We start from the raw sequence: 15489 nt of genomic DNA, 5'->3' as shown, positions 1-15489 counted from the left end.
TTCTATGATACAAATATCCCGTTTAAAGTTTAAATTTCCATTAAAATTTCATGGCAATTTATGCTTTAAACACAATCTTACTTTATTAATTCTGAATTAATTGAAACAAAGGGAATGTTTTTAACAGAAATATATTAACTAAAGGATTGATGTTCCCCTTGAACCTTGGCAAGTCAATGCTGGCAGAGAAATATAAGCAGGGATAGAATTCTAGAGGGCTAACATTGTGAGAAGGAAGTACTGCCGTAATGATTAGCATAGAACCCATTAGAGTAGGAGCAGGAGAGAGAGAGAGAGAATGCTTGTAGACCAGAGCTTGGAGTGTGGAGAAAAAAAAAATATAGTAACTCTTTCAGCTATAGCTGGAATGAAATTTCCCAGGTTGGTCAAGACACTAAATTTGCAAGGGGAAGCAGGGTAACAATGTGAATATTTGTTTCTCAATAATTAATTCTTTAGGTGCCTTAAGACCAAAACCAATTAATATTAGCCTCAACAGGTAAACAAAAATTAATTAATCTGGAAAAAAAAATCAATACCAAACAAAAGACTTTTGTGTTGACTATTAAGCAAATCCTATTTAATTACCATAGCCACCACTTAGATTTTGGCAAATAATCTCAGATGAACAGTTCAAATGAACAAACTCAAATTACTCCCAAAATAGATAGCTATCTAGACACTTCAGGACATCATCATCATACTGCCTTCAGCTGACTGGCTTTTGTATTTGTGCGTATATATATATACACACACACACACACACATACGTGCAGAAGCCATGTAAAAAAAACACTCAGTGCACTCTGTAAAGTGGTTGTTATTAGGAAGGACATCTAAATGTAGAAGCCATGCTAAAGCAGATGTTGGAGGTTCATGCACTTCTCTGGCACACCAGTTTCTGTTGAACTGTTCAACCCATTCCAGCATGGAAAACCAATGTCAAATGATGATGACAAATAACCTGCTAACATGTGTGGCACTCAGCTAGAACCCTCAAGTTACTCCAAAGGCTAGGTCTTGCCATCATCAAGGATTTCTTTTGGTAGAAGCATATCCATAACACAAAACTGCATCCCAAAGACCAAGTCTTTTCTTCAGGGCCAGAAGATGTTTCAGTCCTCAACAGTTGTTGATCCTTTACAAGGCTCAAGTGAGGCCAACAATGAAGTACTGCACCCACATCTAAGATGGTGTTTTTCTATACATACAGACATCCCAGACTGCACTCAGAAAAGAACCACTAACAGACGCACTCTAGCCTCTAATCCACAGACATACTCTTTCCTTTTCCAATCTTTCTATTGCAACTATAAAAACCTCTGTTCTCTTCCACAAAGGTGCTCAGACCCCCTTGTCTCTGCTGCTGCCATCTAACCACTATGTTTAAGCCCTCATCCTTTTAACATCAGCCCTCTGGAATCTCCCCACCATTCATGTCTTTCCTGCAGATGTTGACTTGCAACATTTCAAACAGAACATTAACAGCATTTATGTCACTAGTTTGGATGGCCTGCATGGGTCAAGGGTTCAGCTTCATCCACCAGACTATATAAAAAAACAAAAACAAAAAGCATGTACATTGTCAACTCTTATGCCCAATTCATCCTTTCTTTGCTTCTTATTATCCATTATCCAGTTAGCAATGTCTGTTTTAAATAGAACTACATGGAAAAATTCAAGGTATGAGTAGTAAAAATATATCTTTTGCATAATGTTTGTTTTCCCATCTAATGTGGCTTGGGCAAGAATTGATTTTAAGTCAGCATTTTTACAGTCAGATGCACTTTCTCTTGTTAACCCTCACTTGGTTTTCATTTAAAGGATTTTGTAAGTACAGACATCAGCATTACTTTGCTCAAACAGCAACAAGCAAAATATCAATTTTCATATACATTTGCATACAAGAGATTTATATAAATTTCCATTCATAAAATATGCTCACAAAGCAATGGTCTACCCAGAGTTATAATAGAAGACAGTGGGATTGAACTTGAAACCATGTGGTTGCAGAGCAAATTTGTTAACCACAGAGGCATGCCTACACCTTATATACATGTTGTTTATTATAAATCAAAGGGCATCTAATACTACATTATAATATATGTTGTATCCTATATATTTTAAAAAAATTATTTTGATACCCTGGTTCTATGACATAAGCTTTCTGTTTATAATAAAATTTTCCATCAAAATATGTTAACTTCAAACATCAGCTTAATAACTATTTCACTAAATTCTTCACTGTTTTCTAAATTAATTGAAACAATGGTTGTGTAGTACATTAGAAATATAGTAACAAAAAGGTTAATGATAGTAAAGTGTGATTATGATGGATTAAACTGCTATTTCTAATGGGTCGTGATCACATGCAAACTCCCTTTTCCCCCACATGAACCAATGAGGTCCATGGGGAAAAATGTAAATCCTCTATACATTTTTTCCCACTTCTTTATGCTTAGGTTATTTGTCATAAAAATATTAATATAAATACTCTTTGCACAAAGATGAAACAAATTTCAGTGCTACAGTCTTGATGTCAAAAATATGGTTTTACTCTTCAATCCCACATGATTAAACTTGTCTCAAAGAAAATTAATCTAACTCAGCAGGGAATATTCTTGTAATGTAAGGTACAGGTTATATTTATTGAGTTTAGGCTGGATACTGTGAAACCACTTTTATTTTGAAATATTCTTTCAAAAATAGGTACAGGTCTGGCTGTGTGGTTAAAAAGTTTGCTTCCTGTCTACATGGTTTTTGGGTTTAGTCCCCTGTGTGACACTTTGGTTAAGTGTCTCCTTCTAAGGCACTGGGCTGACCAAAGCTTTGAGAGTGGATTTAATAGATGGAAACTAAAGAAGCCCATTGTACGTGTGTGTGTGTGTGCATGCATACGTGATGAATAAACTGTCGTCTAAATTACACAAAAATGAAAATAAAACTGACATCTCATTTTAACAGATATTGACCAAAATTACCTACAGTAATCTTTATAAGAATGAAATGCAAGTTTTGATTTAAATGGTGATGGAATATGTAAATAGTAATAAAACTTAAAAGACACAAGCAGCAGAAATTGTCAAGAATAATTCAAAGTTAAACAGTCTTCAATAAAATTGAACCCAAATGTTTTAGTTCAGATGCAGACTATCAATAATTGCTGGGTAAAATTTCCACAAGAAATTCATGTTACTTGGCACAATTAACATGAAACATTTAACAAGCTCAAACTGGTATGTGGTAAGATGGAAGATACATAAAGATACAATTTCAATACCTGTAGGTACACCTTATTTTGATCAATTGTCTATCATGTATGGCATACCCTTAACAACGGAAAGCAGTTTTATATACCAATGTTTCTTTTGTTGAGGAAAGTCATGTTTGAAACCATTTAACATCATTACTGGAATAATCATGAAATATAATATTCCAGTTAAAAGGTTAAAAATATATTATATGGCATCATAATTTTCATCACATCAATTGCAACCTGGTCACTGATATGCTTCTACTGCAGTTGACACCAAATAATGTTTAAGTGAAGTTAACAGTTTTTGTATGTTTTGAATGGCTCATACATGTCTTTCATGCTCTAATGGTTTATAGTATCACTGAGTGGAATATACATTCATAAGAACTATAGTATTATTGTAATAGTTCTTTAGGTGTCTTGCTGCCCAACATTTTGTATCCAAAAGGGTTTTTTAAAATTAATATTTACATGCTATTATCTATAGCTTTATCATCTGCTTCGAGATCCACTAAAAAAAAAAAAAAGTTTGAGTGAGTGAGCTGATAGAACTATCCTTCTTGGCTGATACCAGTCACAAGTAGCTGGTTTGGAATGTAACATATATCATATTTTATCATGAAAAATTATAAGACGTTTCATATTTGCTAGGATAAAATAATTCCAAGACATGCTCCTAAACCATGGCATATTTTTTTTCTTATAAACAGCTATTTTGGCAAAAAAATAGCAGTTAGTACTTAATATACAGTTTTCTCTTAGATTTGTTGGCAATTATTTATAGCAGCAAGCCTATTCAAAAAGTAAATCTCATCCATTACATTAGTCACAAGTAGAACTTAATCTCCAGACGTCACTAACATTTGAACCTATAGTTCATTAGGTATTTTAACAGTTGTCTATGTTGCCAATTGCAAGACAGGTATGTCTGGTCAATTTGACATTACCTTTGTTATGATAATGAAAGTAGTAGTATTAGTTTACAATATAAAGTGTATGAATAATTAATATAGCAATTTTGGAGTTAGTTTGAAATCTCACCTTGTATCAGTATTGCCATCATCATCAGCTTAACATTCACTCTTCTATGCTTGCATGGGTTGGACAATTGACTGAGGCAGATTTTTTATGGCCAGATGCCCTTGATTGTCCCTAGAGGCCCTATTGTATCAGGAGGACCATATGTCTGTTGATTACTATGTATACTTCCCTTCCTTGTCTCATTGTATACTGTGTGTACTTTCAACATTTTTATATATATAATTTCATTATTATGTAACCCCCCCATACTTTATGTCTGTCTTTGTATTGCCCCCCACTCCAGTGGCAAATAAAAGAAATCATTATTATTAATTTCTTTTCCTTCTATTGCATTAATGTTTTATACATTGAAATTTTAGAGTGGACTCTACATAAAATGTGTACTGGACCTTGTAATACTATTTTAGAAGTTTTCTATTCCTCAATGTTCAATTTTACTGCTTTTAGTATCATAGGGATTCCCACGTTTTTATTTATCTCTCTCTCTCACCCATCTTCTGTTAGATTTTCATCTTTCTAAGTGATGTTTCACATCAAAAGAAATTTATTAATGAAGATATATCATTTCTTAACATTTTAGATAGCAATCCACCTGAGACTGCCCTTGGTTTTTTGATACAAACTGCTAAATTAAAACCTTCCATCTGTTTTAAAGTGTTCTAAATTAAAACCTTCCTTCAATATTTCATAATTTATGTTCCAGATACTAGTTTAATAATGACAGCATGTGTCTGCACATCAGAAGCCACAGCATGCCTAAGCTGCTATGCAGAGGGTGCTAGTAGCAGATTGACCATTAGAATGCAACCTTTCCACAAGAAAATAAATAACAGATGTTTGTACCTGATCAAATAGCTGGGGACAGGCATGATGGTCAGGTGATAAATAATATTGGAGGTAATGTAGGCAGTCACCATCTCTACCCAACCTTTCAGGAACAACTTCTCAGCCCATTTCTGTTTAAGACCATCCTGTTTATCACCTCACTCCAGTTCTTGAACCAGACAAGTAGTTTAACTGGCTCATCAGTCCAGTGTTCAACGGCATCAGCCTGCTTCTCCAGGTGCCCAGTTGCAAGCCTACTGACTTGGTACTGACTTTGGCCCCTGCCACTACTTCCTATTCCTTTAGAATGGTGCTAACCATCTCCACTTTGGAGGTGTCCGACACCATGATAGTGACATCATCTGCATATGCTGACACTGCTCTCATGTGTCCCAGTTCAAAAGGGATGCACCTCAATTATTCCAACATCTGTGATAGTAGCTTGAGAGCCAGCATATACAGAAGAGGTGACTGACAGACTGAGAGTGTGATGTGAAATGGTTCCAGTTGGTGACTGTTTACTTTGACCAAAGCAGGTACTGCTGTGCAATGCAGTGACCCAACCTCTGAAAACCAGTTTGAACCCAGCCGATTTCAGGACAGCTTCCAAGTAATGATGGTCGACCATATCGAATACTTTTCATTGATCCAAATTGACCAGAACCCTTCTGTAGTCAGCTCCATCCCAGTTCTCTGATGTATTGCATAAGGTGGAGGTTGTCGTTGACAGACTTGTTTGGAATCACAGAGGTTTGCGCTTCCTCAACTAGACTACCAATGACAAGCGCCAACCTTTTCACTAACACCATGGCCAAAATCTTAAACTGTGTTTAGCATAGTTATGGGCTGCAAATTTTCTTGCCTGTTCCCTTTGTTGGTGTCCTTCCTCAGCAGTGCTATCACACCCTGGCTAACAGCACTAGGAATTCTCCCATTCTGCTGTTACTTACAGTAGATGTCAGCTAAAAAGCCACTAAACAAATCTCAATGCATTTGTAGAATTCATAAGGTAGACCATCCAAACTGGGCAAATTTGCAACTTATGCAACTGCTCATCACCTCCCATATTTGAGTGGCTGTTATTGGCTTTTACAGAGCCTTGCATCTGCAGCTGAGAGCTGCAGCAGGCTATCCAGGCATGAACTAATATTTGTTATTGTTGTTGACTCATCACCTTCATCAAACAGCCACCTGAAGTGCTGCATGCATCTGCTTGGATCTTGATTATGGTTTTGTTGCCATGTTGCGTCTCCACCACTTGGGCCTTAGCTTTGACAATACAGCCTTTGTGCTTCATCTTGAAGAAATGGTGAAGTGCTGTTCTTGCTGCAAGCACATTGGTCACGATGCCTTTGCTAATCACCTCTTCTAGGTTGCTAACCAGTTATCCCTCATATCTATTTTTTCCTATAGTAAGTTCTTTGCTAAGCATAAGTGATTCTATTTTGACTTCTTTAGGGTGACTTGAAGACAGAAACAATCTCTATAATGGATGTTCTAGGTATGACAAAAATAAAAAAGAAAAACATGCAAGCAAATACATAACTTAAACTCCAGGGCATTCTGTAGCCCACTGATGTGCAATCTGAACTAGTTAGAATGAGAAAAGATAGATTGAGTGAAGGTGGTATACAACTATTTTACCAGTTAAGCCTCCCAATCTTTCCATTATAAGATACCAACACTCTGGAATTTCTCACCTGTCAATATATATTTCCTGCTGATGTTCAAGTTAAACAATAGCTGTAATGATTTCACAAATCTAAGAAGGCAACATCTACCAAAATGAGCATATCAAAACATATTTGGTCATTGTAGAAAACTTTGAAATCAAAAGACACCCTAAAATATTACAAAGTTGGCAAAGAGATTCAAAATATTAAATTGACCTTGTATTTGGAAACCTCATAATCGTTTTAACATCCATTGCCTTACTAGCAGGAGTTAGTTGGATCTGAAATATATTTCTCCATGTTTGCTAAGCTTGGAACTTTCCTGGATCTTTGAGGTGCACTAGTCTTCAAGTTTAAATACCATACTTATTTGTGTATAATAAATGCATCCCTACAGATTTTTAAGCCTAGAATTCTAGGGTTTGCATTTATACACAAGAACTAAATGCAACCACTTATCTTATTTCTTTAAGGACAATTTACACAAAAGTATATACAAAACTCTGGATAGAGTAGTTTAAAATGTGTTTCTTTTTCCACCCTCTGAGAATTTTAAATGGAAGTAGGTTAACAAGGTAGAACTTAATTACTTTCAAATGCTCTCACCTGTTTCTAAGCAAGGAAATAGACATCACTTGTATGACAGTGATGCTCATTCACAACAACCCTCTTGCAATGTCAAGACAAGGGTACACAGAAACACACATGCACTTCTTTCAGTTGCTGTCCACCAAATCTACTCATTAGGCTTTGGTTAAGGCCTGGGGTTACAGTAGAGGACATCTGTCCAAGATACCCTTTAGTGGGAGCTTGAGACCACATGGCTGGGAAGCAAGCTTCTCAACCACACAACCATGCCTGCATCATCTATGTTATTTAAATTTAAAGCACCTTCTGTTAGTAATTAAGAGTTCAAGTAGATAAATCACATTACCAAAGGTTATGGGTATCTGTCTGAATGGTAATGAAATTTAATGGCAGCAGAGAAATGTTAGCAGCTTAAATATTTGTGTCATATTTAATATTGCAATATTGCACAAGAAAGATAATTGATGGCAGAGACATCACAAGTAATAATTTATCTTTTTTGTTGGTAATTTAGAATTAAGGTCAGTGATAATTCAAGTAAATAAAAGAATTCCAAGAAAGCAACTTGTCGCCACATCAGTTAGCTAATACTGCTAAAACTGGTGCAGAAAATTAATTAATTAATGAAGGACTTCACAAATATCAATACAAAGTGACTAGCTGGTTACATTGAGAGAGTGGTTATTACATTTGCTGTAGGAATTTTATGGCAAGCAATATTTTGTAGTTAAGTGATTGGTCTGAGGTGGTCCATCTTGCAGTGCCATCAATTATGCAAATTTTTGAATGTCTACAACTACTACTTCATGCTAGCATCAATAATTATCTTTCTGATAAATTAACCCTTGCTTTTCCATTACGACAGGGGCAGAATAGATTTACAAGAGAGCATCTTACCAAGGGTCTTAATTTCTAACATCTGTATAAGGTCTGCCCTAATTACTTCCTTGAACTAACTTCACAACAATTTCAATGTTTTTCTTTCAGAAACCCATACTTATTCATGCTGGCACTTTCTCAACTGATTCCCAAAGCTCATCTCATGCATTATATATAGTCTTTCCTCCCTTTACTAACTGTACATATAATTGTCATATAGATCACATTTTTGATGGCGGATCTCTGTCATTCAATGAGGATTCAGTTTTTGATTAAATGAATTATGTGCTCCTGAAGTAATATGTAAATGACTGAACAAGTATAGCCTTAATGTAACTGTCAAGTAGAATCAGCATGATACAGTGCACAACAAGACTGTGCCACACAGCATTCTATTAATCTTGTACCTTGAGGGTCCATTCACACATCAACATTACCATTTTCTCTCTCTCTCCAGCACCATGCCCATTACTCCCACCTTCTCTTTTATGATATGAGTAGTCATATTGCTCCTCTGCAGTAAGAAACCTATTCTGTTCCAGCCTCTTAACTCCTTGCATAAAATTGCTTCCCTCTCTTCAGTAGTCTCACCCAGTCAAGGGGGACTGTAATCTTGCAAGCTGGTACCATGAAAAAGTACCTCACACACTGTGTAGTTAGTTCTTAGAAGCATCAGATCCTGTCAGACCATATATCCAATAACTGCATGGAATATGGGCATTTAAAGATAATGTATAATCTGCCCAATGAGCTTCTATACAATTTACATCAAGCCAATTTCACTCACAAAGTCTGGGTTAACCTGTGGCTATAGAAAATGACATTTGCACAAGATGCCATGCAGTGGGATTGAACCCAGAACCATATAGTTGTGATGCCAACCTTTTTTAACATTTAACCATACTCTGTCTATCATGTTAAAAGTAGTGTAAAGCCCATTTTTTTTTTTATATCAGAAAGGAATCCCTTTGTTGACAAGGAAACCAAAAACAGTAATTTCCCAAAATGCTTTAGTGTTTTGAACTCAATATTCTATGCTATTTTTAGCTTTCGCTTTGGTCATTAGACTGTGGCCATGCTTAGGCACCAACTAAAAACAAATCAACCCAGTACTTATATCTTTTTAAAACTATAGTAATTATTTTATTGGTTTCTTTCCCAAAACCACTAAGTTATAAGGATACAAACAAACCACCATACACTTTCTGTCTCTTGAATTCATATGCAAGGCATTGGTTGGCCCAGGTCTTAGTTTGGAACTGAACCCCAAACTAAGTGCTTGTGAAACGGGCTTCTTAACCACACAACCATACAAACATATTCTGTATTTTAACTATATATATTTAAACAAGGAAGGAAACTAAAATTTTAAAACTATTTTATCTGATGTCAAGGTAGTTGGAAATCTGAAATAATTTTTCAAATAGGGAGAAAAAAAGAACAAAAAAACAAAACTGTCAAGATCAACATAAGAAAAATACCTCTAAATGCCAACTATTTATTTTATCTTAATTGCTAGTTGAGTTTCTGACAGTTATACAGATAATTAATGAGTATTATGAAAATAGCCTGATCTCTTATCATTGACAGCCAATCTAAATGTACATGAAATACAAATTCTCAGTTTCTTAAATTACTTATAAGATCAACATTTTAAAATTTGTAATTTAAGCATCAAACCAGTCTTTTAAACTTAACCCTTTTATTATGTGAAAATAATAATCAATTTAGTTTAAATTACTTTGTCAATATTAAAAAGGTTTTTGGAATATAAATTAACATGAATGTTGAAAGTTTTTAATTTAGATCACTTTAAAATAGGAAGTTTATATCAGGGGAAGTACATTAGTATCAAAAAGGTTAAACTTAAATTCTCATTTTAATAAAGCTTTGATAAGTTTAGTCCTCAAGCACATCTTGCTATAGTAATATAATATGGAATCTTAGAGAGCTGTAAAAATCACATTTCTGTTATAATCATACTATAACAGTCTTATTTCTTTAAGATTATCTTTGATCAATAACTTTTTGTAAATGTCAACTGAATGCTCTTCCACTGGCAATCACTCACCATAATCACCATTTTAATGTCCACTTTTTCTTGCTTACACAGGTCAAATAGAATTTGTTGATGCAAATTTTCTATGGGTGAATGCCCTTCCTGTTTCAAATAAAGTAACATTTCCCATGATATTACATGTTTTTATTAAAGATTGGAAATGAATGATAGTGCTTGCATGTTTGAACAATTATCACACACTGTCACAAGGAGAGACAAAGAGTCTCTCTCTCTCTCTCACACACACACACAGACACAGACACACGTCTTTCAGTTTCCATTTACCAATCTATTCATAAGTCTTTGGCTGGCCTGGGGTTCCAAGCAGCAAGACTGAACCTGAAACCACATGGTTGTGAAGTAAATTCTTAAGCTTAACAGTCATGCCTGCACCCATACAGCCATGTTCATGTCTTTTATTTTAAATCTAAAGATGTAGCTAATACTTTTGTTAAAGTAGTAGAGATTTAGATATGAAATGCTCTTTCTACAATGAGGACATATGTGATATAAATGTCAGACAAAAATGCATCTGGCTTGTTCAAACAATTGAGAATGAATAATGAAGTGAACATATGTAACAAGTGACTAGAAACTGGAAATATAAAACATTGGTGGTTAAGACTGATCAAAATCTGAGAATGATTCTCGTTTTTAACTAGATATAAAATCTCACTCAAATGGAGATGGTATGGGCTACAACTTGAACTGTAAAGGGATGAAAGGCAGTTAAACCTTAATAATATTTAAAATTAAAATCATGTAATCAACTAAATACTATAAAGCATCTATCAGAGGCCAACTGAAATAAATAATTCATGGAAGAGTAAACCAGTAAGTTTCTTTTAAAACCACCCTCTAAAACAGAAAGTAGATTAGAAGTGAAAAAGACCAATTGTTCAATGATTGTTCTCCAAGTCCAGCTGTTGCTACGTCACACCTCACCTGTTATTGTTGGTAAGTAGTATAGTGAGTGGTTTAGCTATCATCTATAATCAAATATTCAACACAGGGGAAACAGCTGCATTGACAGGAATTAGTTCTTGACAGATTGCACCACTAGAATGGTTTCTATGGCTACTAACAAGTTTCTCTGCCATAGTTTCCCTTGTTACAAGGAAAACTATAGTAGTTATCCTAAGCTATTTCCTGCATTCTCTTCTAGAATCACCAACATAACCATTATCATGGTATGTGAAAGCTCGTTTGGTTGTTTTCCTGGATGGGTGAGGAAACCATTTTGGCATAGTTTGTTGGGTAGAAACCCTTCCAAACATCAACCACTTTACAAATTGTACCATGTGCATTTCATTGTAGCACAATATGCTTTCAATGTCTTTCTGTCAGTATTTCCATCACCATGTTCATACTCTCTCTCTCTACTTTTCTACACTTTTGAATCACTTCTATCCACTTAGTGCTCTGAGAATTTTATAGTGGCACCAACATTAGTGGAGTTGTATTATACTCCATAAAATTAAAGAGTTCCACTATGATGAGCTTATTCCCTCAGGGCTTCATAGCTGAGAAAATAAAAGATCTAGAATGGGTGGGTGAAAGGAACAAGAATGAAAAGATAGGAGTTCCTTTACATCGATGACAGTGTATTAATGGGCTACTCCCACAAAGATTTAAAGAATACTGTAAATGACTTTGTAAGATCAACTATGAAGTCAAAAACCATGTTCTAGGCCAAAACAGTCCAACTGTCACATAACCCAATCATAAAGAAATCTGAAGAAATAGAAGTTGTCTAGAAGTTCTGTTTTTGGAAGAAGGTGGGAGAACAGGCTTTCACTTGAACAGACAATAAAATCAGTGAAAATATGGAAGCTGTTGCTTTTGGAAGACTAATACAGATTCCAGTTAGATCATGGAATTTGCCTAAGCATGAATGAAGAATAGTGTATAACAAACTAGTGTCCTAATCACACTTTTATATGGTAGAGAGACACCTAGATGTGGGGCAATTTAACACGTGAAAATACAAGAGCAGTTCCACCTAAGTTTCCTCTACAAAAATCTGCAGCTTTTCTTAGAGATTCATGGTACAACTGCACTTCAGCAGTGCAGAACTGAAGAGACTGAAACTCATTCCATCAAGAGTTAGCTCCAATGAGCAGGATACATTGTTTGAATGGAAGACAGTTGAATACTAAATGCTCTCTTTTATGGTGAGTTAGCCAAACAGATGATATTTACAAAGAGGTCAACATAAAAGGTATAAGAACCTCCTCAAATCCAATTAGCATGTCACATTTCCATTGACAACTGTGAAAAGTGAGCCCTCACTCAGAGTTTTATTCAAAGTGCAATGTTGGAATAAGGTGCTTTGAAAGACGCCACAATGATCAGCTCTGAGTGTTGCAGGCTGCTGTGCAAAGGTTCCAGACCAAGCCCTTACAAGTCATGAATATGTCTTTTAGCATTGCGACTGATCATGGAATAGGCCTGATTTACCATTATAGACATAACAGCCAAATGAATTAACTAGAAAGAGAAAGGAGATCTGTTAGATTATAATAGTCCAGCCTATCAATAGCTGATATTCTATACAAACAAGACCAATTAACATATAGTAAAACTAAATTAATATATATAAACATACAATGATCTGTTACAGGAATTGAACCAAATATCTGCTTGCTTCATGCAAGATTGCTAACAAGAACATTACTATTTTTTTGGTTTTGGATCAAGTGCTGTTATTGAGAATAACTTACCATGGACATTATCAGCTCTGAATAGTAGACAGAAATATTTAAAACAAAATTTACTTCATAAATTCTAAAAGGATTGGGGTCTGTATGAAGTTCTTTGTTACAAACTCCCCTCCCCCACCAACTTAGAATACAAATATGTCTTTATAAATTAGTATGATATTTGTCTGATCTGCAGCAAATGCAGTCAAGTTACTGTCATAGCATTAAAATTTTCTGTGAAAATTTTATATAACACACACACACACAGGTGCAAGAATGGCAGAACAATTGACAAGCTTGTTTTGCAACCAGACAGCCAATGCCTTCTGAGTGAATTTGGGAAATGGAAACTGAAGAAGCTTGCTGCATATGTGTGTGTGTGTGTGCTTGTGTCCCAGCAACCAGCATTGATTTGTTTAAATCCCCACAATTTAACAGTTTGACAAAAGGGATAGACAGAATAAGTACCAAACTTTAAGAAACGAAATTCGGCACTGGGGCTGGTTTGTACCCCTGACCCATATGCATGTCTTATACTCCAAAGAAAACTCGGGATATTACTTGGACTGGCCCATTATGAGTTCAGACTTTCAGCCTAGACACTGTACAATAGCAGTGAGGGGACACGATCTTTCAGTTCTTGCTGTCCAGAATACCACTGACATGACCAGTCATGATTTCCAATAAATATCATTATAATATATTAAATGTGATAATACAAAATTCTACTTTTTAGGAGCAACTATATATAAATATAAATCAAGATTCCTGGCTAAATGACAAAGTCAGTGTTTACAATTGGAAGAATGGGAGAGATCTGTGTTGGTTAACTTAAAAGAGACAGCCTGTGATTACTTTCACTATATATAAAAATCACACTATCCTAAATGGTTTATAATATCCAACAAATTATATCCTCTTCACAATATCCATCCACATACTCTGGGTTTTTTTTTGTCCCACTCATTTCCATTCACCTTGTACCTTGAGGGTCCACCCAAACATCTCATTACCATTTTATCTTTTGTTCCAGCTCTACCCAATCATTCTAAAATGTGAGAAGTCATGTAGCTTGTCTACAGCAAGAAACCTGTTCTGCTCTGGTCCCCACATCTTTTTGCATAAAGCCACCACCCCAGGGGTCATAGTCTTATAAGCTGAATCACAATCTTACTAGTGCTGGTGGTATGAAAAAAGGCACCCAGTGCATACTGTAAAGTGGTATTAAGGGCTTCTAGCTGTAGACAATGGACCCGTTGGTTATGTCAAATTACCCAACCTATGCCAGCATGGAACATGGATGTTAAATGATGGTGATGAATAAATATTTTCTCAGTAAATAAGCATATTGTGCTTAGGTTCACTTGATAATGTAGTTGGTGCTTTACTATCTTATTGTCTACTTATACAAGCTGATACTGGGAAAAAAACATCACTGTTCAAAAGTTGCAAAAGCATTTTATCTACACAGTTCATGTAACTTACCTTATAAATCAGAAATCACCATTGTTTTAATACATCCACTTTTTACATACTTGCATGGTTTGGACAGAGTTTGAGACAGATTTTCTATGCCCAGATGCCCCTAACTGTCTCCATGTTGGGTAATATTTTCCTATGGCCACATACAGGGAAATATTACCTAACTTTTGCCCAAGATGCCTTGCAGGAGTACTGAACTCAAAACAATGTGGTTGGAAAGCAAACTTGTTAACCACACAACTACACCAGTACTATAAAAAGAAAAAAAATAATTTCATTCCATAAATGGAATGAATAAAAAATACTGTCGTTCAATTTATCATCCTTTAAATGGTTGACTTCTTAAATCTTCACAAGAATTATACTTTCTGGAACTTTCTATTTTTCTATGTTGATCAATGAAATTACAAATTCTGAAACTTAATATATTTAATGCAAAATATCAAAGGAAATAACTCCTATAATGAGGAAATATTTTTACCCTTAGGAATGAGATGAAAACATATAGAAGCAGACATATTTAAAGGGCCAATTTGAAGAAAGAGTAATAAAATTATTTTTAAAGGAAAATTTTCTTATAAAAAAAAACAACAAAAAAACTAGATTAGGATTATTGACACATTAATGTTATTGCTATTATCAAAGTTAAACATTATTATTGTAGGTTATAAATAGAAAGGCATTATTAATAAAGTTATTTAGACCCAGGTCAGTTCTGATCAAGCTGACCCATGATCAAAGATATTTCAGCTCTTGCCATTCTCCCACCATGTATTTCAGACATTCTATACACAAGTGAAGATATATGGCCTAGTGGTTACAGTGTTACACTCACAATTGCAAGGTTGTGGTTTTGATTCCTAGACTGGGTAGTGTATTGTGTTCTTGAGCAAAACACTTCACTTCACATTACTCATTTACAGCTAAGTGGACTAGAGCAATCTTGTGACAAACTAGCATCCCATTCAGGTGGAATGTTCTGAT

The 15489-nt window shown here is 35.1% G+C and overlaps 1 protein-coding gene across 3 annotated transcripts in view; it reads right to left on the bottom strand.

The window, feature by feature from the left end:
• Window positions 1-15489, bottom strand: part of LOC106869691 (MOB kinase activator 1B) — a 73611-nt gene that overhangs the window by 51344 nt on the left and 6778 nt on the right. The window lies entirely within an intron of this gene.

Source organism: Octopus bimaculoides, chromosome 2 (assembly GCF_046866305.1).
Source record: "Octopus bimaculoides isolate indiv1 chromosome 2, ASM4686630v1, whole genome shotgun sequence".
Lineage (NCBI taxonomy): Eukaryota > Metazoa > Mollusca > Cephalopoda > Octopoda > Octopodidae > Octopus > Octopus bimaculoides.
The sequence above is the reverse complement of the archived record's forward strand: the minus strand, read 5'-3'. Positions and strand labels throughout refer to the sequence as shown.